Source organism: Macaca fascicularis, chromosome 19, assembly GCF_037993035.2.
Source record: "Macaca fascicularis isolate 582-1 chromosome 19, T2T-MFA8v1.1".
Taxonomy (NCBI): Eukaryota; Metazoa; Chordata; class Mammalia; order Primates; family Cercopithecidae; genus Macaca; species Macaca fascicularis.
In genome coordinates, this window is record NC_088393.1 from 48,656,031 (window position 1) to 48,678,959 (window position 22,929).

The 22,929-nt window shown below is 45.2% G+C and overlaps 1 protein-coding gene across 16 annotated transcripts in view; it reads right to left on the reverse strand.

Moving 5' to 3' along the window:
• DMAC2 (distal membrane arm assembly component 2) overlaps window positions 1-14,565 on the reverse strand; it is a 92,127-nt gene extending 77,562 nt beyond the window's left edge. For 4 of the 16 annotated variants that reach the window (XM_074023690.1, XM_065535541.2, XM_065535542.2 and 1 more), the window contains exons 1-3: window positions 10,439-10,875; window positions 8,674-8,838; window positions 5,143-5,346 (exon numbers count right to left, since the gene is read on the reverse strand). The gene's annotated coding sequence lies outside the window, so the exon portion shown is untranslated. Of the gene's footprint in view, window positions 1-5,142; window positions 5,866-8,673; window positions 8,839-10,438; window positions 10,876-11,532; window positions 11,714-14,504 lie in introns of those variants that run through there. The other 12 variants (XM_074023684.1, XM_045381025.2, XM_074023689.1 and 9 more) reach the window with 10 other exon arrangements.
• Between the last annotated feature and the right edge of the window lie 8,364 nt (window positions 14,566-22,929).

Genomic DNA, 22,929 nt, shown 5'->3' on the forward strand with positions numbered 1-22,929 from the left:
AATAACATTCACACATAAAAATATTAACCTTAAATGTAAATGGGCTAAATGCCCCAACTAAAAGACATACACTGGCAAATTGGATAAAGAGTCAAGGGCCGGGCACGGTGGCTCAAGCCTGTAATCCCAGCACTTTGGGAGGCCGAGACGGGCGGATCACGAGGTCAGGAGATCAAGACCATCCTGGCTAACACGGTGAAACCCCGTCTCTACTAAAAAAATACAAAAAACTAGCCGGGCGAGGTGGCGGGCGCCTGTAGTCCCAGCTACCCGGGAGGCTGAGGCAGGAGAATGGCGTAAACCCGGGAGGCGGAGCTTGCAGTGAGCTGAGATCCGGCCACTGCACTCCAGCCTGGGCGACAGAGCCAGACTCCCTCTCAAAAAAAAAAAAAAAAAAAAAAAAAAAAAAAAGAGTCAAGGCCCATCAGTGTGCTGTATTCAGGAGATTGATCTCACATGCAGAGACACACATAGACTCAAAATAAAGGGATGGAGGAAAATCTACCAAACAAATGAAAAGAAAAAAAAAAAAGGGAGGGATTGGAATCCTAGTCTCTGATAAAATAGATTTTAAACCAATAAAGATCAAAAGGGACAAAGAAGGCCATTACATAATGGTAAAGGGATCAATTCAACAAGAAGAGCTAACTCTCCTAAATATATAAGCACACAATATGGGAGCACTCAGATACATAAGGAAAGCCCTTAGAGACTTACAAGGGGACTTAGACTCCCACATAATAATAATGGGAGACTTTAACACCCCACTGTCCGTATTAGACAGATTAAGGAGGCAGAAGGTTAACAAGGATATCCAGGACTTGAATTCAGCTCTCTACCAAGCAGACCTAATAGATATCTACATAACTCTCCACTCCAAATCAACAGAATACACATTCTTCTCAGCACTATATTGTACTTATTCCAAAAATGACCACATAATTGGAAGTAAAGCACTCCTCAGCAAATGGAAAAGGAAAGAAATCACAATAAACTGTCTCTTAGACCACAGTGCAATCAAATTAGAGCTCAGGATTGAGAAACTCACTCAAAACTCCTCAACTACATGAAAACTGAACAACCTGCTCCTGAATGACTACTGGGTATATAACAAAATGATGGCAGAAATAAAGACGTTCTTTGAAACCAATGAGAACATAGACACAATGTGCTAGAATCTCTGGGACACATTTAAAGCAGTGTGTAGAGGGAAATTTATAGCACTAAATGTACACAAATGAAAGTAGGAAAGATCTAAAATTGACACCCTAATATCACAATTAAAAGAACTAGAGAAGCAAGAGCAAACGAATTCAAAAGCTAGCAGAAGGCAAGAAATAACTAAAATTAGAGCAGAACTGAAGGAGATAGAGACACAAAACTCCCTTCAAAAATCAATGAATCTAGGAGCTGGTTTTTTGAAAAGATCAACAAAATAGATGTACCACTAACAAGACTAATAAAGAAGAAAAGGGAAAAGAATCAAATAGATGCAATAAAAAATGATAAAGGGGATATCACCACCAATTCCACAGAAATACAAACTACCATCAGAGAATGCCATAAGCACATCTAGGCAAATAAACTAGAAAATCTAGAAAAATTGGATAAATTCCTGGACACAAACACCTTCCCAAGACTAAACCAGGAAGTTGAATCCCTGAATAGACCAATAACAGGCTCTGAAATTGAAGCAACAATTCATAGCCTACCAACCAAAAAAAGTCTAGGCCCAGACAGATTCACAACTGAATTCTACCAGAGGTACAAAGAGGAGCTGGTACCATTCCTTCTGAAACTATTCCAATCAATAGAAAAAGAAGGAATTCTCCCTATCTCATTTTATGAGGCCAGCATCATCCTGATACCAAAGCCTGGCAGAGACACAACCAGAAAAGAGAATTTTAGACCAATATCCCTGATGAACATCGATGCAAAAATCCTCAATAAATTACTGACAGATCAAATCCAGGAGCACATCAAAAAGCTTATCCACCAAGATCAAGTTGGCTTCATCTCTGAAATGCAAGGCTGGTTCAACATATGCAAATCGATAAATGTAATCAATCACATTAACAGAACCAAAGACAAAAACCACATGATTATCTCAATAGACACAGAAAAGGCCCTCAACAAAATTCAACAGTACTTCATGCTAAAAACCCTCAATAAACTATGTATTGATGGAACGTATCTCAAAATAATAAGAGCTATGTATGACAAACCCACAGCCAATATCATACTGAATGGGCAAAAACTGGAAGCATTCCCTTTGAAAACAGGCACAAGACAGGGAGGCCCTGTCTCTCCACTCCTATTCAACATAGTGTTGGAAGTTCTGACCAGGGCAATCAGGCAAGAGAAAGAAATAAAGGATATTCAATTAGGAAAAGTGGAAGTCAAATTGTCCCTGTTTGCAGATGACATGAATTGTATATTTAGAAAACACCATAGTCTCAGCCCCAAATCTCCTTAAGCTGATAAGCAACTTCAGCAAAGTCTCAGGATACAAAATCAATTTGCAAAAATCACAAGCATTCCTATATACCAATAACAGACCGAGAGCCAAATCTTGAGTGAACTCCCATTCACAATCGCTACAAAGAGAATAAAATACCTAGGAATCCAACTTACAAGGAATGTGAATGACCTCTTCAGGGAGAACTACAAACCACTGCTCAACAAGATAAAAGAGGATACAAACAAATGGAAGAACATTCCATGCTCATGGATAGGAAGAATCAATATCATGAAAATGGTCATACTGCCCAAGGTAATTTATAGATTCAGTGCCATCCTCATCAAGCTACCAAGGACTTGCTTCACAGAATTGGAAAAAACTACTTTAAAGTTCATATGCAATAAAAAAAGAGCCCGCATTGCCAAGACAATCCTAAACCAAAAGAACAAAGCTGGAGGCATCACGCTACCTGACTTCAAACTAAACTACACGGCTATGGTAACCAAAACAATATGGTACTGGTACCAAAACAGAGATATAGACCAATGGAACAGAACAGAGCCCTCAGAAATAACACCACACATCTACAACCATCTGATCTTTGACAAACCTGACAAAAACAAGAAATGGGGAAAGGGTTCCTTATTTAATAAATGGTTCTGGGAAAACTGGCTAGCCATATGTAGAGAGTTGAAACTAGATCCGTTCCTTACTTCTTATACAAAAATTAATTCAAGAGGGATTAAAGACTTAAGTGTTAGACCTAAAACCATAAAAACCCCAGAAGAAAACCTAGGCAATACCATTCAGGCCATAGGCATGGACAAGGACTTCATGACTAAAACACCAAAAGCAGTGACAACAAAAGCCAAAACTGACAAAAGGGATCTAATTAAACTAGAGAGCTTCTGCACAGCAAAGAAACTACCATCAGAGTGAACAGGCAACCTGCAGAATGGGAGAAAATTTTTGCAATCTACCCATCTGACAAAGGGCTAATATCCAGAATATACAAAGAACTTAAGCAAATTTACAAGAAAAAATCAAACAACCCCATCAAAAAGTGGGTGAAGGATATGAACAGACACTTCTCAAAAGAAGACATTTACGCAGCCAACAGACACATGAAAAAATGCTCATCATCACTGGCCATCAGAGAAATGCAAACCAAAACCACAATGAGATACCATCTCACACCACTTAGAATGGCAATCATTAAAAAGTCTGGAAACAACAGGTGCTGGAGAGGATGTGGAGAAATAGGAACACTTTTACACTGTTTGTGGGATTGTAAACTAGTTCAGCCATTATGGAAAACAGTATGGCGATTCCTCAAGGATCTAGAACTAGAAATACCATTTGACCCAGCCATCCCATTACTGGACATATACCCAAAGGATTATAAATCATGCTATATAAAGACACATGCACACGTATGTTTATTGCAGCACTATTCACAATAGCAAAGACTTGGAACCAACCCAAATGTCCATCAATGATAGACTGGATTATGAAAATTTGGCACATATACACCACGGAATACTATGCAGCCATAAAAAAGATGAGTTCATGTAGGGACATGGATGAAGCTGGAAAACATCATTCTGAGCAAACTCTCACATGGACAGATAACCAAATAAAACATGTTATCACTCATAGGAAATGAACAATCACACACCGGGGCCTGGGGGAGTGAGGAGGGATAGCACTAGGAGATATATCTAATGTAAATGATGAGTTAACTGGTGAAGCACACCAACATGGCACACGTATACATAAGTAACAAACCTGCACATTGTGCACATGTACCTTAGAACTTAAAGTATGATAATAATAAAAAGAGCCCCTGTGGGCACACTCACTTTTGAGGTAAAATTCCTGGGATTTTGTCTATTTCCCATGTTGCTGGGGAAGGGGTAGACTTTTGGCCATGTGAGGTCAGGGGTATCAGATGAAGCAGCCAAGAAACACCTGGACGGGATTCATGAGATGAGACAGAGGGTAGGATTTTGAAGAAGCTGGGGGTCAAAAGAATGAGGATGAAGAGGATGGTGTCCATACCTCGGAGGCAGAAGTGGGGCTAAAGTCAGGAAGGCTTTCAAGAGAAGAAGGGAGCCTGGAAACAGGTGGATCTCAGGCCAGAAACCTTTAGGGAGCCCCAAAGCATCCTAAAAATCAGAGTGGGACACAGAGGAGGTTGTCTGAGCACAGAAAGATCCTGGAGCCAGCATGGGGGAAAAAGAGGGGTTGGAGGGCTGCAGAGCTGTACTTTTCCTCTGTCCCAACCAAAATATGTCCCTTGAAGGTCTCATGGGGGCATAAATGCCATGGGGGCATTTATCCTCCATGGACTGGATCTAGGCCTTATTTATTCAGGGGCCTCAGTCCTCAAGGAGGCCATTGTCACTCTGCTTGCCATTAGAGTCCTCTCAAATTAGTAAATGCCCCTTAAGTCACCCACGGTTTGTCCTTACCCCTCCCTGAATTTTCTACTTCTGAGGGAGGAAGTTTTCAAACACCCCCAGGATTTACTTCCAGAATTTTACCCTCTGAAACCTCCTCCTTCCCTAGACTCAGTCCAGCTCCTCATCCTCAGCCCTTCAGACCCCATGAGGTGTCCCTAGCAATGTTTTCTCCAGTTTGAGAGGCTCCTCTCCTCAGCACACAGCCCAGAGACTCACCATGTCTTGAGCAGCACGCCACCACATAAACGGCCATGAGACCTCACTCCAGCCAAATAACACTTTATTTTCATATTTTCAATGCCTTTTCCTTTGTCAGGGAGTGGGAGGAGCTTGGAAAATCACCATCATCAAAATTTTCTGTTGGTTTTTGAATCACAGCAGCTGGGTAGGTCAGGAAACTCAACGGATTACTCTTTCCTTCTAAAATTAAAGGAAAGGTGCAGGACTCATTAACTGATAAGATTTCTTGACAATCGTTCGAATATCATGCTGGATTTATGAAGAGAAAGTAATCTTTGACAACTTGTGCCAGTTGTCCAGGCATCATCTTCTTCAGGAAATATGAGATGTTGTTTTTGAAGCATTACAGCAGCTCATAAGCAAGGGAAGTTGCATTGTTGAGTACATAGATAAGCATCTTCTTGATTAGTAACCTCAACATGGCAATTAAGGTTCTCATTGCTAGTTTTCAGACATATGTCATTAATTGGTCAGCAAACCATTTTTCTATCTGTCAGAAAATGAACCACTACATCCAGTAGCACATCCATGGCCACGTTCATTATAAGTGAAGTAAAAGAGCCCGCGATAAGTGAAATGAGCATTCTGTTGGTTCCAGGCAGTTATATAATGACATCCTTCCTGGAGATCGGGGCATTTTATAGAAGGTGACATGGAGGGCACAAGCCAAGATGGCCAATTAGAAGCAAGACGTTTCTGCTGAATGAAAAGCGTGGTGAATTTCAAAATAAGCACATGACCTGAAATATCCAGTTTGTCACATTAGGATTGACTAGGCAAACAAGTTGACCCAGGCGAACAAACAAAAGGGGGGTGGGTGATGATCCATCCGGTATGGCACAGAGTCAAAGGAATCTTCACCCACATCCAAGGGAAGTAGTGAGTGAGCCTGTGATCCCACCCTGGAAACCATGCTTTTCCCATGGATCTTTGCAACCCATGGATCAAGAGATCCCTGTTAGGCAGGAATCTAGATGCAACATGGTGGTGTTACCCGGAAGGCCCTCAAACTCCCATCCAGGATTTAGTCAAACTGGCCTTCAAGGTCTACAACTCCAGGGAGGAAGCAGCTGAGGCCCAATGACAGGCCAGGCTGAAACAGAAGGTACAACTCCAAACCCAGGCCTTGGTTGCAGCCCTGAGGCTGGCCGGCTCCAGGAGTTCCCAGAAAGGAGGTACTCCCCGAGCGCCATCTGGTGCCTGCTTCAAGTGCGGCAACGAAGGCCACTGGGCCAGGCAGTGCCCCAACCCAGAGGAGCCAACTCGCCCCTGTCCGAAATGTTGGCAGATGGGCCACTGGAGGTCAGACTGCCCCAACCTAAGGATGGTCGCTGCACCTCCACGTGACGACCCTCCTCCAGGTATTGGAGGCGCTTTCCAACTCCTTGACACTGATGAAGATTGAAGAGGCCCAGACTCGGACTCGGGGACCCCTCTCACTCTCGCTGAGCCCAGGGTCATGCTCTAGGTAGCAGGTAAGTCCATATCCTTCCTTATGGACACGGGGGCTACCTACTCTGTTTTGCCTTCCTTCAGTGGCCCCAGGCACCCCTCCACTGTCACAGTCATGGGAATTGATGGCACTCCCTCCACCTACTGCCAGACTCCTCCTCTGTCTTGCCGCCTGGATGGCTCCCTCTTCTCGCACTCATTTCTTATCATTCCTTCATGCCCAGTCCCCTTGTTAGGATGAAACCTCCTCTCCAAGCTAGGGGCCTCAGTTCACTTCTGACCCAACCCCTCCCCACACCTCGCATTCCTCTTCCCCCTCCTGTCACTTGACAAACCCCGCCAGGCTGACCTCCTACTCCCGTTCCAGTCCCCATTAACCCTAAGGTGTGGGACATCTCCACCCCAATCATTGCACGGCACCATACTCCGGTCCGCATCCAGCTAAAAGACGCTTCCAAGTTTCCCTCTAGACCCCAGTTCCCTATCTCCCTTGAACATCGATAGGGATTAAAACCTATCATTACACACCTGCTCCAACAGCGCATTCTAGTTCCCGCCAACTCACCATGCAATACTCCTATCCTGCCTGTACGGAAAAGCTCTGGGGCCTGTCCCTTCGTGCAGGACCTACACCTCATCAATGAGGCAGTAGTCCCTACCTTTCCAGTTGTTCCTAATCCATATACACTCCTCTCACGTGTTCCCCCGACACCACTCATTTCACTGTCCTTGACCTGAAAGATGCCTTCTTTACCATCCCTCTACACCCAGACTGCCACTTTCTGTTTGCCTTCACATGGGAAGACCCAGACACTCATGTTTCTTCCCAGCTGACCTGAACTGTCTTGCCTCAAGGGTTCTGAGATAGCCACAATTTTTTCAGACAGGCATCGGCAGGGGACATCCTCCTCTGTCCCCTAACCCATAGCACCCTTCTACAATACGTAGATGATCTGTTACTATGTAGTCCTTCCTGGGAGTGCTCCCTTGCAGACACTGCTACACTTTTAAATTTCCTAGGTGACCGAGGTTATCGGGTTACCCCGGCTAAGGCTCAACTTTGCACCCCTTCTGTCACCTACCTAGGTGTACTACTCACACCCACTACAAAAAGCCTTATGGCAGATAGAATAAGCCTCATTAAAACTTTCCAGCCTCCTCAGGATGCGGAAGAGATCTTGTCCTTCCTAGGACTGGTAGGGTATTTCAGGCATTGGATTCCCAACTTCGGGGTCCTAGCCAAGCCCCTCTACCAGGCTTCCAAGGAGACACCCACCGGACAGCTGTCCAACCTCTCCTTGGTTGCCAACTCTTTCAAGAAGCTTCAGGACTGTCTCCTTTCTGCCCCTGCTCTCTCTTTCCCCACCCCCCTTCAGCCCTTTCATCTATTTACCGAGGAGCGCCAGAAGGTAGCCACTGGCCTCCTAGCCCAGCCGGTTGGATCCACATACCAGGCTGTGGCCTATCTCTCCAAGCAGTTAGATCCCACAGTCCAGGGCTGGCAACCTTGTCTGCGAGCCCTGGCAGCTGCCACAGAACTTACCCAAGAGGCCCTCAAACTTACCCTAGGACATCCTCTCACAGTCTACTCTTCTCACTGACTGTCAGATCTCATCACACACGTGTCTCAGCCATCTCACCCCGTCCCGGTTTCAACAGTTCCACCTGCTATTCATTGAAAACCCTCACATCACTCTCACCACCTCACCCCCTCTAAATCCTGCTACCCTCTTGCCCACTCCAGGATACGATTCCGCCCCCACACATTCCTGCCCGGAATTTCTCACCACCTTGCCATCCACCCGCCTCGGTCTTTCTGAACAGCTGTTAGAACACACAGACCATACCCTGTTCATAGATGGGAGCTCTGTCTTAACCCCCAGTGGCCGCAGACAGGTGGCATACGCTGTCGTAACAGCAACCCAAACGGTTGAAACCAGGCCCTTGCCTCTAGGCACCACCTACCAGAAGGCTGAACTCACTGCCCTTACCCGTGCCTTACTTCTCTCCGAAGGGCAGAGGGTTAATATCTATACAGACTCTAAATATGCTTACCTTATTGCACATACTCACTCCACTCTCTGGCAAGAGTGCGGGTTTCTTATCACCAAAGGGACGCCAGTAGTCAATGGACCACATATAAAGAGGTTTCTTGATGCTCTCCAGGCCCCCAAAGAGGTAGCCATCATCCACTGCAAAAGCCACCAGCATTCTAAGGACCTGTGTTGCAAGGTAACAGCCTAGCTGACTCCACCGCACAGGCCACTGCCCTCACTTCCTCCCCTCCCCGAGTGCCTTTACTCTTTCTTTCCCCCCACATATTCCCCCGACTATTCTTCCCAGGAACTTCAAACCCTGATGGCCCACCCCAGTGTTACCTGAAACAAGGATGGGTAAGTGTTCATTGACAGCTGAATGACACTCCCTCAGACTCAGGCAGTACATATACTGACCGACACACACCGCTCTCTCCACATAGGACCCAAGGCTATGTATAACTTCCTAGAACCCACCTTTCACCTTCCCTCACTGCAGGCCCAAATTAAGAAAGTACATCAGCAATGTGCCACCTGTTCAACCACTAACCCCCAAGGTAGGCCCAGACACCCAGGGCCTACTCATCAGCTAAGAGACCACCAGCCAGGAGAAGATTGGCCACCTGATTTTACCCACATGCCCCAACATAAAAAATTTCGCTACCTGCTGACCTTAGTTGACACCTTCTCAGGATGGACTGAGGCTTTCCCCACCACTCGAGAGACTGCAGAAGTCGCGACAACTATTCTCCTAGAGCACATCGTCCCCAGGTTCGGTCTCCCCCGAACCATCCAATCAGACAATGGTCCGGCTTTCATTTCCAAACTCACCCAGCAGGGGGCAGCCGCACTCCAGATTACCCGGAAGCTCCACATTCCCTACCATCCCCAGTCGTCTGGTAAGGTAGAACGCGCAAACGGCCTCCTTAAACTTCATCTAACCAAGCTCACTCTAGAAACCTGCCTCTCGTGGATAACTCTCCTTCCCTTGGCTCTTACTCCTCTCAGGACAGCTCCTTGGGCCCCCACAGGGCTCAGCCCTTTTGAACTACTGTACGGACGCCTGTTCCTTTTCCAGGAGCTGCCAGCCCTCTCCCCTCCCTTAGGCTTCTACCTCCCTTACTTAACCCTCCTAGGCGAGCTTCTAAGAAAACATGCGGACCCGTGTCTCCCCACACCCGCTTCCCCAAACCCTAAAAATCCCGCCATTGTAGCACCAGGAGACCTGGTACTGGTCAAGCAGCTGCAGCCCCGAGCCTTATCTCCCCGGTAGGAAGGACCGTATACCATGATCCTTACCACGTCCACTGCTGCCAAGCTCCTCGGCCTTCCCTCCTGGTATCATCTGTCCCAGCTGAAAAAAGCACCTACCCAGCATGATTCCAGGTGGACAGCTCAGGCTGTTGCCCCTACTGAACTACGACTTACGCGTGCTGGTAACGACCCTCTGCCTAACCTTCCTCGGCTATCCAGTACTCCTGAGCCTAGGTAAGACTCCTACCCAAACTTCCCCCGTCAACCCATTCCGCTGGAGATTCTATCTGTCACAGACCTGGACCCAAAACAATCACATAAGTTCCCACATCTTAACCACAGTTGACTACCGGTCCTAAGAGTGCCAGAGTCAGGTTACCTTTAACTTCTCCGCCTTTAACAGTTGCCCCGACTGGTGGAACCCGGTCATATGCTTTCTCTATGATCAGGTAGAATATAACTGTCTCAATTACTGGGTAGAAACCAACGGCGGGTGTCCATATCATTATTGTAACAGGCATTTTACTTACCTTGACATGTCATACACCAAGTGGCAGCAACCGGCATCAACAGTTCAGTTAGTCAGATCATACGGACGAGGAGAAGTGCCTACATTCTTCTTTACCATTCCTGACCCGTGGGACCCTCGGTGGGCATCAGGTATAGAGGCTCGCCTTTACCGGCACGGCTACGAATCTTATCCCGTAGCCTGACTCAAGATTTATAGAGCCTATGTCAGGGTCACAAGCAGCTTCATCAGCCTGGCCTCCAACATCAAACAAGAAAAAGTCATCTCAGCTCTAGCCAACCCAGACAACACAGCCAACTCAGACAACAAGCCTCAGGGCAGTGGTAACCCTTTTTCTTGGCTAACCCTAGTCAGAGAAGGGGCCCAGGTAGTACATATAGTCAGAGTGCACAACATCTCCCGTTGTTTCTTGTGCGCAGCATTAAATAAGCCCCCACTGGTTGTGGTACCTTTACCTAGCCCTTTTAACTCCTCTAACCTAACCCCCTCCTTTCCCCATCCCGGCCAAACCCTGGGGGAAGTTTCTTTGTTCCAAGACCCGCTTAGACAACAACTCCCCTTTTGCTACTCCACCCCTAATGCTTCCTGGTGCAATTGGACAGGATGGGCGCCTCCAAATCTCACTGCACCCCCAGGCGGGTATTTTTGGTGCAACTCCACCCTGTCAAAAACTCTCAAGGCTTCCAACACTACCTTATGTGTTCCCATCTCCCAAGTCCCCAGCCTCACCCTGTACAGTGAAGCTGAGCTATCCTCTCTTCTGCCTGTTACCCGCCCCCGCCAGGCAAGAGCAGTATTCCTTCTGCTAATGGAGTCTCTTTAGCTGAATCCCTCGTGGCCTCTGGCCTTGGAACCGGAGCCTTAACTCATTCTGTCCGATCCTCTCAAGACCTTTCAGCCCGATTACAGGTAGCAATCGAAGCTTCGGCAGAATCCCTGGCTTCCCTCCAACGACAGATCACCTCAGTGGCCCAGGTGGCAGCCCAGAATCACAGAGCACTCGATCTCCTTACGGCTGACAAAGGCGGGACCTGTATGTTCCTCAATGAAGAATGCTGCTACTACATCAATGAGTCAGGACTAGTAGAAACCAACCTCTTCACTCTAGAAAAAGTCCGAGAAGGACTCCACAAAAAAACCTCAGGATTAGAGTCCCCACTCAGGGAGTGGCTGTCGTCCATGGCCGGCTGGTCCTACCCTTCCTAAGCCCCTTACTAATCATTGGCTTCTTACTGCTCATAGCTCCCTGTATCCTCCGCTTCATCCAGAACTGCATAAAAGAAGTCTCCCGGATCACTGTCAATCAGATGCTGCTCCACCCCTATACCCAAGTTCCGACCTCCGAAAAACCCCACGACGACCCATAATAGCAGGAAGCAGCCAGATGAACACATCGCCCCTTTTTTCTTATTAGAAAGAGGTTGGAATGTTAGGCGGGGATCTAGACCCGACATGGCGGCGCCAGTTGGCGTAGCAGGCCCTTTGTTCGAGCAGGCCCTTTGTTTGAGACTTCCTTTCCTCTTTGAACACGCCTTCAGACTTACATAGGTCAGAGGTTCCAGCTGGGCAACCACACTCCCCCATGACCTGCAGCTCACCTGCATTCCACAAGTTTGTAAACAGCAGTTTTGGTTAACAGTTTCCAAAGACCCCTTCCTCATGACCCTTACTCAACTCCTGCCCTAGTAGTTTCAAGACCTCCCAGGCCCTGTTTGCACAACCAGCTTCCCTACCTCTCAGGCTATAAGAAGCCCCTACCCTCCTTCCTCAGTGCAACTTCCTCAGGCTACACTTTTGGACCGAGGAACCTCGCCTGCAAGCCCTAATAAAAGCTGTTCTCACTGCCATTTGCCTTGTGTCTTCGTTCCTGGTTCGACTCCAGCCTCAGTTTTCCTTTACAGTAACACCCAAGTCATTTCAAATATGTGAAAGATCATTCCAAGAAAGATGGCTGCACATAAGCCTAGACAGGGAAGACTACAATAATACGTAACCCTCCAGTGCCTGGACACCGGGGAACATCTACTAGCATCAAAACCATCCAGGAAAACAGGAACTCACCAAATGAACTAAATAAGGGACTGGGGGTCAATCCTGAAAAAACAGAGGTATGTGACCTTTCAGACAGAGAATTCAAAAGAACCATTTTGAGGAAACTCAGAGAAATTCAGGAGAATGCAGAGAAGGAATTCAGAATTCTATCAGATAAATTTAACACACAGATTGAAATCATTAAAAAGAATCAAGCGGAAATCCTGGAGATGAAAAATGCAATAGGCCTAGTAAAGAATGCAGCAGGGTCCTTCAAAGGCAGAATGGATCAACCTGAATAAAAAACAGGCTAATTGAAAAACACGGTAAAGGGAGACAGAAGAAAAAAGAACAAATAACAATGAAGCATGCCCATAGAGTCTAGAAAATAGCCTCAAAAGGGTCAACCTAAAATTTATTCATCTTAATGAAGAGGTAGAGACGGCGATGGAGGCAGAAAGTTTATTTAAGAAGATAATAACAAAGAACCCCCCAAGACAAGAGAAAGATATCAATAACCAAGTACAAGAAGGTTATAGAACACCAAGCAGATTTAACCCAAAAAAGATGACCTCTAAGCATTTAATAATCAAACTCCCAAAAGTCAAGGATAAGAAAAGGATACTAAAAGCAGCAAAATAAAAGACACAAATAACATACAGTGGAGCTTCAGTACATCTGGCAGCAGACTTTTTGGTGGAAACTTACAGGACAGGAGAGAGAGGCCTGACATATTGAAAGTGCTCAGGGAAAATAACTTTTACCCTACAATAGAATATCTGGCAAAAACATCCTTCTGATATAAAGGAGAAATAAATACTTTTACAGACAAAACAAAAACTGAGGGAATTCATCAATGCCAGACATGTCCTATAAGAAATGCTAAAGGGAACACTTTAATCAGGAAAATAAAAACATCAGTGAGCAATCAATAATCATTTGAAGGTACAAATCTCACTGGAAATCATAAGTACACAGAAAAATGCAGAAGAGTATAACGCTTTCACTGTAGTGTGTGAACTACTGTTATTCTAAGTAAAAAGACTAAATGATGAACCAAGAAAAAAAATACCAACTGCTGCAACTCTTGAAGAAATAGACAATACAATAAGATATAAATAGAAATAACAACAAATTAAAAAGCAGTAGGATGAAGTTAAGGAAAAGCGTTTTTACTAGTTTTCTTCTTGCTTGCCTGCCTGCCTGCCTGCCTGCCTGCCTTCCTTCCTTCCTTCCTTCCTTTCTCTTTTCTTTCTTTCTTTTCTTTTTTTTTTTATTTAAGGCAAATCACATAGAGTTGTTGTCAGTTTCCCCAAGGGCTTGAAAGATCTTGCCCAGTGCGGATTCGCTAAAGTGGAATCCGCCGCGACTGGGGAGGTGGATTTCAGGCCAGAAATTTTCTGGAACCTGGGGCCCCACACATGCTAAAAACAGGAGTAAAGATACAGATCCGAAAGATTTTGGAGTACTTGGAGCCCAGAAGAGAAACCTGAAGAGGGCAGCGTGGAGAGCTCAGAAGATGGCAGAGACCACGGAGCCCAAACAATCCAGAAAAAGAGGCAGGGACAGGGGATGGGGGCTCCCAAGCATTCAGAGTGCACCGGCTCCCTCCAAGGTCGCTTTCACACTGCCAGGGCTTCCTCTGCAGCTACGCTTTACTCTGTCCCAATCAAAATGTGTCCCTTGAAGGTCTCAACCCCCATGGACTGGATCTGGGCCTCATTTACTCTGGGGCCTCAAACCTCAAGGAGGCCAATGTCACTGTGCTTCCCATTAGAGTTATCTCAAATTAGTAAATGCCCCTTAAGGCACCCACAGTTTGTCCTTATTCCTCCCTGAATCTTCTTCTGAGGGAGAAAATTTTCAAACAGGTCCAGGATTTACTTCCAGATTTTTGCCCTCTGAAACCTCCTCCTTCCCTACACCCAGTCCAGCTCCTCATCCTCAGTCCCTCAGATCCCATGGAGGTGTCCCCTGCAATGGGTTTTCTCCAGATTGAGAGTTTCCCCTCCTCAGTGCACAGCCCAGAGACTTACCCTGTCCTGAGCAGCCAGCCACCGCATAAACAGCCATGAGACCTCATTCCAGCGAAGCAACACTTTATTTGCACAGTTTCAATGATTTTGTCTTCCCTGGGACAGGGAGGAGCTCAGGAGAGCACCATCATCAAAATTTCCTGGTGGTTATTGAATCACGGCAGCTGGGTAGCTCAGGAAACTCAACTGAATTACCCTCTTCCTCCTGAAATGAAAGGAAACATGCAGGACTCGTTACCTGATAAGGTTTCCTGACAATTGTGTAAATGTCGTGCTGAATTTATGAACCGAAAATAAACCTGAACGACTTGTGCTGCTTGTCCAGGCATCATCTTCTTTAGGAAACATGAGATGTTGTTTTTGAAGCGCTTCAGCAGCTCAGATGCAAGGAAACCTGGGTTGTTGAGTACATAGATGAGCATCTTCTTGATTAGAAATGTAAACACGGTGATTGAGGTTCTCAGTTGCTAGTTTTCAGACATATGTCATTAATTGGTCAGTACACCATGTTTCTACCTCATCCTTAAGAGAATGGACCACTTCATCCACTTGCATTTCCATGGCCACATTCATTGGAAGTGAAGTAAATGAGCCCATCATAAGTATAATGAGAGTTCTGTTGGTTTCAGGCAAAGTTATATAATGGCATTATCCCTGGACAGCAGGCGTCATTTTATAGAAGGTGATGTGGAGGGCACATGCCAAGATGGCCGATTAGAAGCAGCTGCCTTCCTGTGAATGAAAAGCGCTGTGAATTTTGAAATAAGCGTGTGAACAGAAATATCCAGGTTCTCACATTGGGGCTCACTAGGCAAACAACTTGTCCCACCAGAACAAAGAAAAGGGAGGTGAGTGATGAGCCACCTGGTATTGGCACACAGCCAAAAGAACATTCTCCGTTAGCCAAGAGAAGCATTGAATCACTATGTAACCCCGCTCTGGAAACTATGCTTCTCCCATGAATCTTTGCAACCCGTGGATCAGGAGATCCCCTCATGAACTCAAATCATAAGGGCCTTGGGCCCAGTACACAAGGCTGTGTGGAGTGTTTTCAGAGAAGCCACTCAGACACACACAGAGACCCAGGAGTTTTACATACTCTGGCATTGGGAAGCCGGGAAAGGTGGGAGTTCTGTCTGTACATTCCGCCAGGAAGGGGGCTGAATTCACGTGTTATAGGAGTTGTTAAGAAATTATTTTAGGCAGATATAGAGGAAAAGATGTCCTTGGGAAGTTTCCTTTCTTTTTGAAGCAGCTCCAGAAAGGATTCTTGTCTAGCAGGAAAGCCCAGGCTCTTAGAGCCCTCTGGGAATCTTTGATCTGCAAATGCCGGCCATTGGAAACTGGGTCCACCTAAACATGGCGATTCCCGCCCTCTTCTGGCCCTTCTCCCAACCTGTACCTGGCCCTTCTCCCAACCTGTACCTGGCAACATGGCTGCCCCACATATCCGCATGTGTGTAGGACATCATTTCCCCAAGCATGTGCATATTCAAAGGCTAGGGTGGGAGCGCCAATTTTTAGGCCGGCTTACTTAAATGACATGCCTGGTCAAACCAATCCCCTGAGCCCTATGCAAATCAAACACCACCTCCCACAGCCTCTTAATATAACTGGCTGGTATCCCCAGCACTCCGGGTTTCCTCTTTAGGCTTCAGAGCCCCCACTCCCTTTGTCTCTGTATGAGGACAGTATCTTCCTTCTTTCTTGCCTGTTAAACTCTGTGCTCATTAAAACCACTGCACGTGTATTTGTGTAATTTTCTCCAATTTAATGTGTGAAACAACAGCCCTGGTGTTCCTGCACTCATCGGAGCCATATTACAGGGAGCCAGGCAGCCTCATTCTACTGTCCCCACTTCCAAGACCCACTAGTGGGTCAGGTTAAGACCCACTACCTTGGATTACCAGCCAACCAGTGGCAATAGGTTGGAGGCTGCCTGAGACTACCGAGATCTGGGGTGTTGGAGCGGCCACCATCTCTGTGTTTCCGTGGACTCAGACACTCTAGTTTGTGGGCTCCAGGGAGTCCAGTTGGTCTGCAGCAGAAGGGTTTCCCCGACAAGGCAGCACTGCTGCTGTGCCTGGTAGTGGCCAGACTGTTTCTTTCAGTTTGACCTTGATTCATCCCCTCTCAATGGATAGGTCCTTCCTGTGGAAATTTCAGGAACTCCAGCCAGGGTTATATGGTTGGTGGGAAGCCTGATCTTTTTCTGGGATAGAGGCCCTGGGGGAAGGGTCAGCTGCCATCTGTACAGTTGTCAACTCAATCTTTCCAGCGGAAGCAAATGAACAAAGCTGCCGGCATCACATTTTCTGACTTCAAATTATATCACAAAGCCAGTCACCAATATGGCATGTTACTGGTATAAAAACAGACACACAGATCATTGTAAAAGACTAGAGAACTCTTTGGCACAGAGTCAAAGGAACCTGTACACACAGCCAAGGGAAGCAGTTACTGAGTGTGTGACCCCTCCCAGAAACCATGCTTCTCCCATGGATCTTTGCAACCCAGGGTTCAAAAGATCCTCCCATTAGCTCATGCTATAAGGGCCTTCTGTTTGATAGACAGAGCCGTGTTAGGTGTTGGCGGAGCAGCCACTCAGACACACACAGAGACCCAGGAAGAATATATACTCTGGCCTTGAAAAGCTGGGCAAGTCAGGAGTTCCATCTCTACTTTCCCTCAGGAAGGCCCCTGAATCCAGGGAGCCAATTCTGTGGGCCCCACTTCCAAGGTACTTGTCATGTTAAGACCCACTGGCTTGGAATACCAGCCAATCAGAGGCAATAGGATGGACACTACCTGAGACCACAGTGTTCTGGGGAGGTGAGAGCGGCCACCATCCTTGTGTTTCTATGGACTCAGACACTCTAGCCTGCAGGCTCCAAGGAATCTAGGTGGTCTGGTCCCTTACAAGGCAGCACAGCTGCTGTGCCTGATTGTGGCCAGACTGTTTCTTTAAATTTGACCTTGATTCATCTTTCCTCACTGGGTGGGACCTTCCTTTGGGAATTTCAGTAACTGCAGCCAGGGTTATGTGGTCGTGGGAACCCGGATGTTTTTCTGAGATGGAGCACCTGCAGGGAGGGGCAACTGCCATCTCTGCAATTGTCAACTCAGTCTTTCCAGCTGAAGCAAATTAACAAATCTTGGGGCATCAAATTTTCTGACTTCAAATTATAATACAAAGCCATAGTCACCAGTACAGCATGGTATTAGTTTAAAAATAGACACACAGATTGATGTAACATACTAGAAAACCCAGGAAGTAAACCAGACATTTATAGCCAACTGATCTTTGACAAATCTGACAAGAAAATACATTGGGGAAACACACCCTTTTTAATAATTGGTGTTGGGACAATTGAATTGTTATATGCAGAAGAATAAGGCTGGACTCCTATTTCTCACCATACTTACAAAAGTCAATTTAAGATGAATTATAGACTTAAATATATGTACTGAAATGGTAACAATATGAGAAGAAATCTAGAGAAAAGTCTTCTGATCATTGTCTAGTAAAGAGTTCATGACTAAGACTTCAAAAGTACAGATAATAAATAAAAAAATAGACCCATGCAAATTTAAACAAAACTGAAAAATTTCATTAATTAAATTCAAAAGCTTTGTTTAAACGAAAAAGCTGCTGCACAGCCAAAGAAATAATCCTCTCGACAAAGTGAGCAGATCACCTGCAGGATGGAATAAATTATCTGTAAACTCTTCATTTGACAAAGGACTAATATTCTGAGTATACAAGAACTCAGCTACACAGAAAATTCCAAAGGATCCCATTAAAAAGTGGGAAAACAACATAAAGAGACATTTTTTATTATTTATTATTATTATTATTATTATTGAGATGGAGTTTTGCTGTTGTTGCTCATGCTGGAGTGCAGTTGGCGAGATCTCGGCTCACCGTAGCCTTTGCCTCCCGGGTTCAAGCGAATCTCCTGCCTCAGCCTCCATAGTAGCTGGGATTACAGTCATGCACCACCACACCTGGCTAATTTTGTATTTTTTGTACAGACAGGTTTTCTCCATGTTGGTGAGGCTGGTCTCAAACTCCCGTCCTTAGGTGATCTGCCCACCTGGGCGTCCCAACATGCTGGGATTACAGGCATGAGCCACCAGACCTGGCAGAATTATTTATTTTTTTGAGACAGGTCTTGCTTCATTACCCATGCTGCAGTGCATTGGCATGATCTTGGCTCACTGCAACCTCTGCCTACTGGGTTCAAGCAATTCCTAAGCCTCAGCCTCCTGAGTAACTTGCACCACAGGCAGGTGCCATTGCACCTGGCTAATTTTTTGTATTTTCTGTAAAGACAAGGTTTTGCCTTGTTGGCCAGGCTGGTCTCGACCTCCTTCCCTCAAGTGATCCACTGGCCTCTGCCCCCCAAACTTCTGGGATTACAGGTGTGAGCTCCCGTGCCTGGAGAGGAGACATTTTTTAAAAGAACACATACAAATCGCCAAAAGATATATGAAAAAAAAATGCGTGGCGGTGGGCGCCTGTAGTCCCAGCTACTTGGGAGGCTGAGGCAGGAGAATGGCGTGAACCCGGGAGGCAGAGTTTGCAGTGAGCCGAGATCTCGCCACTGCACTCCAGCCTGGGAGACACAGAGAGACTCCGTCTCAAAAAAAAAAAAAAAAAAAAAAAAAAATGCTCCACCCTATGAATCATCAGAGAAATGCTCATTAAAATTATAATGAGATATCTTATTCCAGTCAGTGTGAGATATCTTACTGCAGAATGAGATGTCAATGAGATATCTTACTCCTCAATAAGTATTATTAAAGATAAAAACATAACAAATGTTAGTGAGAATGTGGAGAAAAAAGAACTCTTTTACATTGTTGTTGGGAATATAAATTAGCACAACTTTTATGGCAAGCATTATGGAGATTTCTGAAAGAACTCAAAACAAAACTAGCATTCAGTCCTGCAATTTCATCACTGGATATCTAATCAAAGGAATAGATCAAAACGACAGCTGCACGCATATATTTACCACAGCATTATTCACAGTTACAAAGATATGGAATCACCTTACCTGTCAAACAACAGGTCAATGAATAAAGAAAATGTGGTATATATACACAATAGAATACTATTCAGTTATAAAACCGTAGAAAATAATGTCTTTTGCAGCAACATGGATGGAACTGGAAGTCAATATTTTCAGTAAAACAAGCCAGGCATAGAAAGCTAAATATCACATTTTTCAGTACAGTCATGGTGGTTCACACCTGTAATTCCCATGCTTTGGAGACAAGTATGAGAGGATTGTTTGATGCCAGGAGTTCAAGAGCAGCCTGGGCAACATAGTGAGCCCCCATCTCTGCCACAAAAAATAAATAGAAAGAAAAAAAGAGAAAGAAAGAAGGAAAGAAGAAAAAAAGAAAATGAAAATAAAGAAAGAGAGAGAGAGAAAGAAAGAAGAAAGAAGGAAGGAAGGAAGGAAGGAAGGAAGGAAGGAAGAAAAGAAAGAAAGAAAGAAAGAAAGAAAGAAAGAAAGAAAGAAAGAAAGAAAGAAAGAAAGAGAAAGAAAGAAAGAAAGAAAGAAAGAAAGAAAGAAAGAAAGAAAGAAAGAAAGAAAGAAAGAAAGAAAGAAAGAAGAAAAAAAGAAAGAAAGATCAGCTAGGTGTGGAAATATTTGCATATAATCCAGGCTACTCAGGAGGCTGAGGCAGGAGGATGATTTGTGCCAGGAGTTTGAGGCTACTGTGAGCTATGATCACACTCCAGCCTGGATGACAAGAAGGGATAGTGTTTCAAAAAAAAGCAAGATGACTCTGTTCCAAGATGCCTGAATAGGAACAGCTCCAGTCTGTAGCTCCCAATGTGATGGATGCAGAAGATGGGTGTTTTCTGCATTTCCAACTGAGGTACGTGGTTCAACTCAGTGGGACTGGTTGGACAGAGGGTGCAGCCCACAGAGGGCAATCTGCAGCAGGGTGGGCCATCGCCACACCCAGGAAGCACAAGGGGTCAGGGAATTTTCCTCTCCTAGGCAAGGGAAACTGTGACAGGCAGTACCTGGAAAAATAGGACACTCACACCCAAATACTGTGCTTTTCCAATGGTCTTAGCAAATATCCCACCAGGAGATTATATCCTGTGCCTGGCTCAGTGGGTCCCATGCCCATGGAGCCTTGTTCACTGCTAGCCCAGCAGTCTGAGATCTACCTGCGAGGCAGCAGCCTGGCAGGGAGAGGGGCATCTGCCATTGCTGAGGCTTGAATAGGTAAACAAAGCAGTGAGGGAAGCTCAAACTGGGCTTAGCCCACTGCAGCTCAGCAAGGCCTGCTGCCACTGTAGACTCCACCTCTGGGGGCAGGGCATAGCTGAACAAAAGGCAGCAGAAGCTTCTGAAGACTTAAAAGTCCCTGTTTTACAGCTGTGAAGAGAGCAGTGGTTCTCCTAGCATGGTGTTTGAGCTCTGAGAATGGACAGACTGCCTTTCCAAATGAGTCACTGACCCCCATGTAGCCTAACTGGGAGACACCTCCCAGTAGGGGCCGAGTGACACCTCATACAGGTGGGTGCCCCTCTGGGACATAACTTCCGGAAGAAGGATCAGGCAGCAATATTTGCTGTTCTGCAATATTTGCTGTTCTGCAGCCTTCACTGGTGATACCCAGGCAAATAGGGTCTGGAGTGGACTTTCAGCAAACTCCAACAGACCTGCAGCTGAGGGACATGACTGTTAGAAGGAAAACTAACAAACAGAAAGGAAGAGTATCAACATCAACAAAAGGGACATCCACACCAAAACCCCATCTGTATGTCACCATCATCAAAGATGAAAGGTAGATAAAACCACAAAGATGGGGATGAACCAGAACAGAAAAGCTGAAAATTCTAAAAACCAGAGCACCTCTTCTACTCCAAAGAATTGCAGCTCCTCACCAGCAGTGGAGCAAAGCTGGATGGAGAATGACTTTGACAAGTTGACAGAAGTAGGCTTCAGAAGGTCGGTAATAACAAATTCCTCTGAGCTAAAGGAGGATGTTTGAACCCATCACAAGGAAGCTGAAAACCTTGAAAAAAAGTAGATTAATGGCTGACTAGAATAAACAGTGTAGAGAAGACCTTAAATGACCTGATGGAGCTGAAAACCATGGCATGAGAACTACATGACGCATGCACAAACTTCAACAGCTGATTCAATCAAGTGGAAGAAAAAGTATCAGTGATTGAAGATGAAATTAATGAAATAAAGTGAGAAGAGAAATTTGGAGAAAAAAGAGCAAAAAGAAATGAACAAAGCCTCAAGTAATATGGGACTATGTGAAAAGACCAAATCTACATTTGATTGGGATACCTGAAAGTGACGGGGAGAATGGAACCAAGTTGGAAAACACTCTTCAGGATCCAGGAGAACTTCTGCAACCTAGCAAGGCAGGCCAACGTTCAAATTCAGGAAATACAGAGAACACCACAAAGATACTCTTCAAGAAGAGCAACCCCAAGACACATAATTGTCAGATTCACCAAGGTTGAAATGAAGGAAAAAATGATAAGCACAGCCAGAAAGAAAGGTCGGATTACCCACAAAGGGAAGCCCATCAGACTAACAGCGGACCTCTCAGCAGAAACACTACAAGTCAGAAGAAAGTGAGAGCCAATACTCAACATTCTTAAAGAAAAGAATTTTCAATCCAGAATTTCATATCCAACCAAATTAAGCTTCATAAGTGAAGGAGAAATAAAATCCTTTAAAGACAGGCAAATGCTGAGAGATTTTGTCACCACCAGGCCTGCCTTACAAGAGCTTCTGAAGGAAGCACTAAACATGGAAAGGAACAACAAGTACCAGCCACTGCAAAAACATGCCAAATTGTAAATACCATCAATGCTAGGAAGAAACTGCATCAACTAACAGGCAAAATAACCAGCTAACATCATAATGACAGGATCAAATTCACACATAACAATATTAACCTTAAATGTAAATGGGCTAAATGCCTCAGTTAAAAGACCTACAATGGCAAATTGGATAAAGAGTCAAGAACCATCAGTGTGCTGTATTCAGGAGACCTGTCTCATGTGCAGAGACACACATAGGCTCAAAATAAAGGGATGGAGGAAGATCTACCAAGCAAATGGAAAGTAAAGAAAAGCAAGGGTTGCAATCCTAGTCTCTGAAAAAGCAGACTTCAAACCAATAAAGATCAAAAGGGACAAAGAAGGCCATTACATAATGGTAAAGGGATCAATTCAACAAGAAGAGCTAACTATCCTAAATATACATGCACCCAATACAGGAGCACCTAGATTCATAAAACAAGTCCTTAGAGACCTACAAAGAGGCTTAGACTCACACACAATAATAATGGGAGACTTTAACACCCCAATGTCAATATTAGACATATCGATGAGAGAGAAGGTTAACAAGGATATCCAGGACTT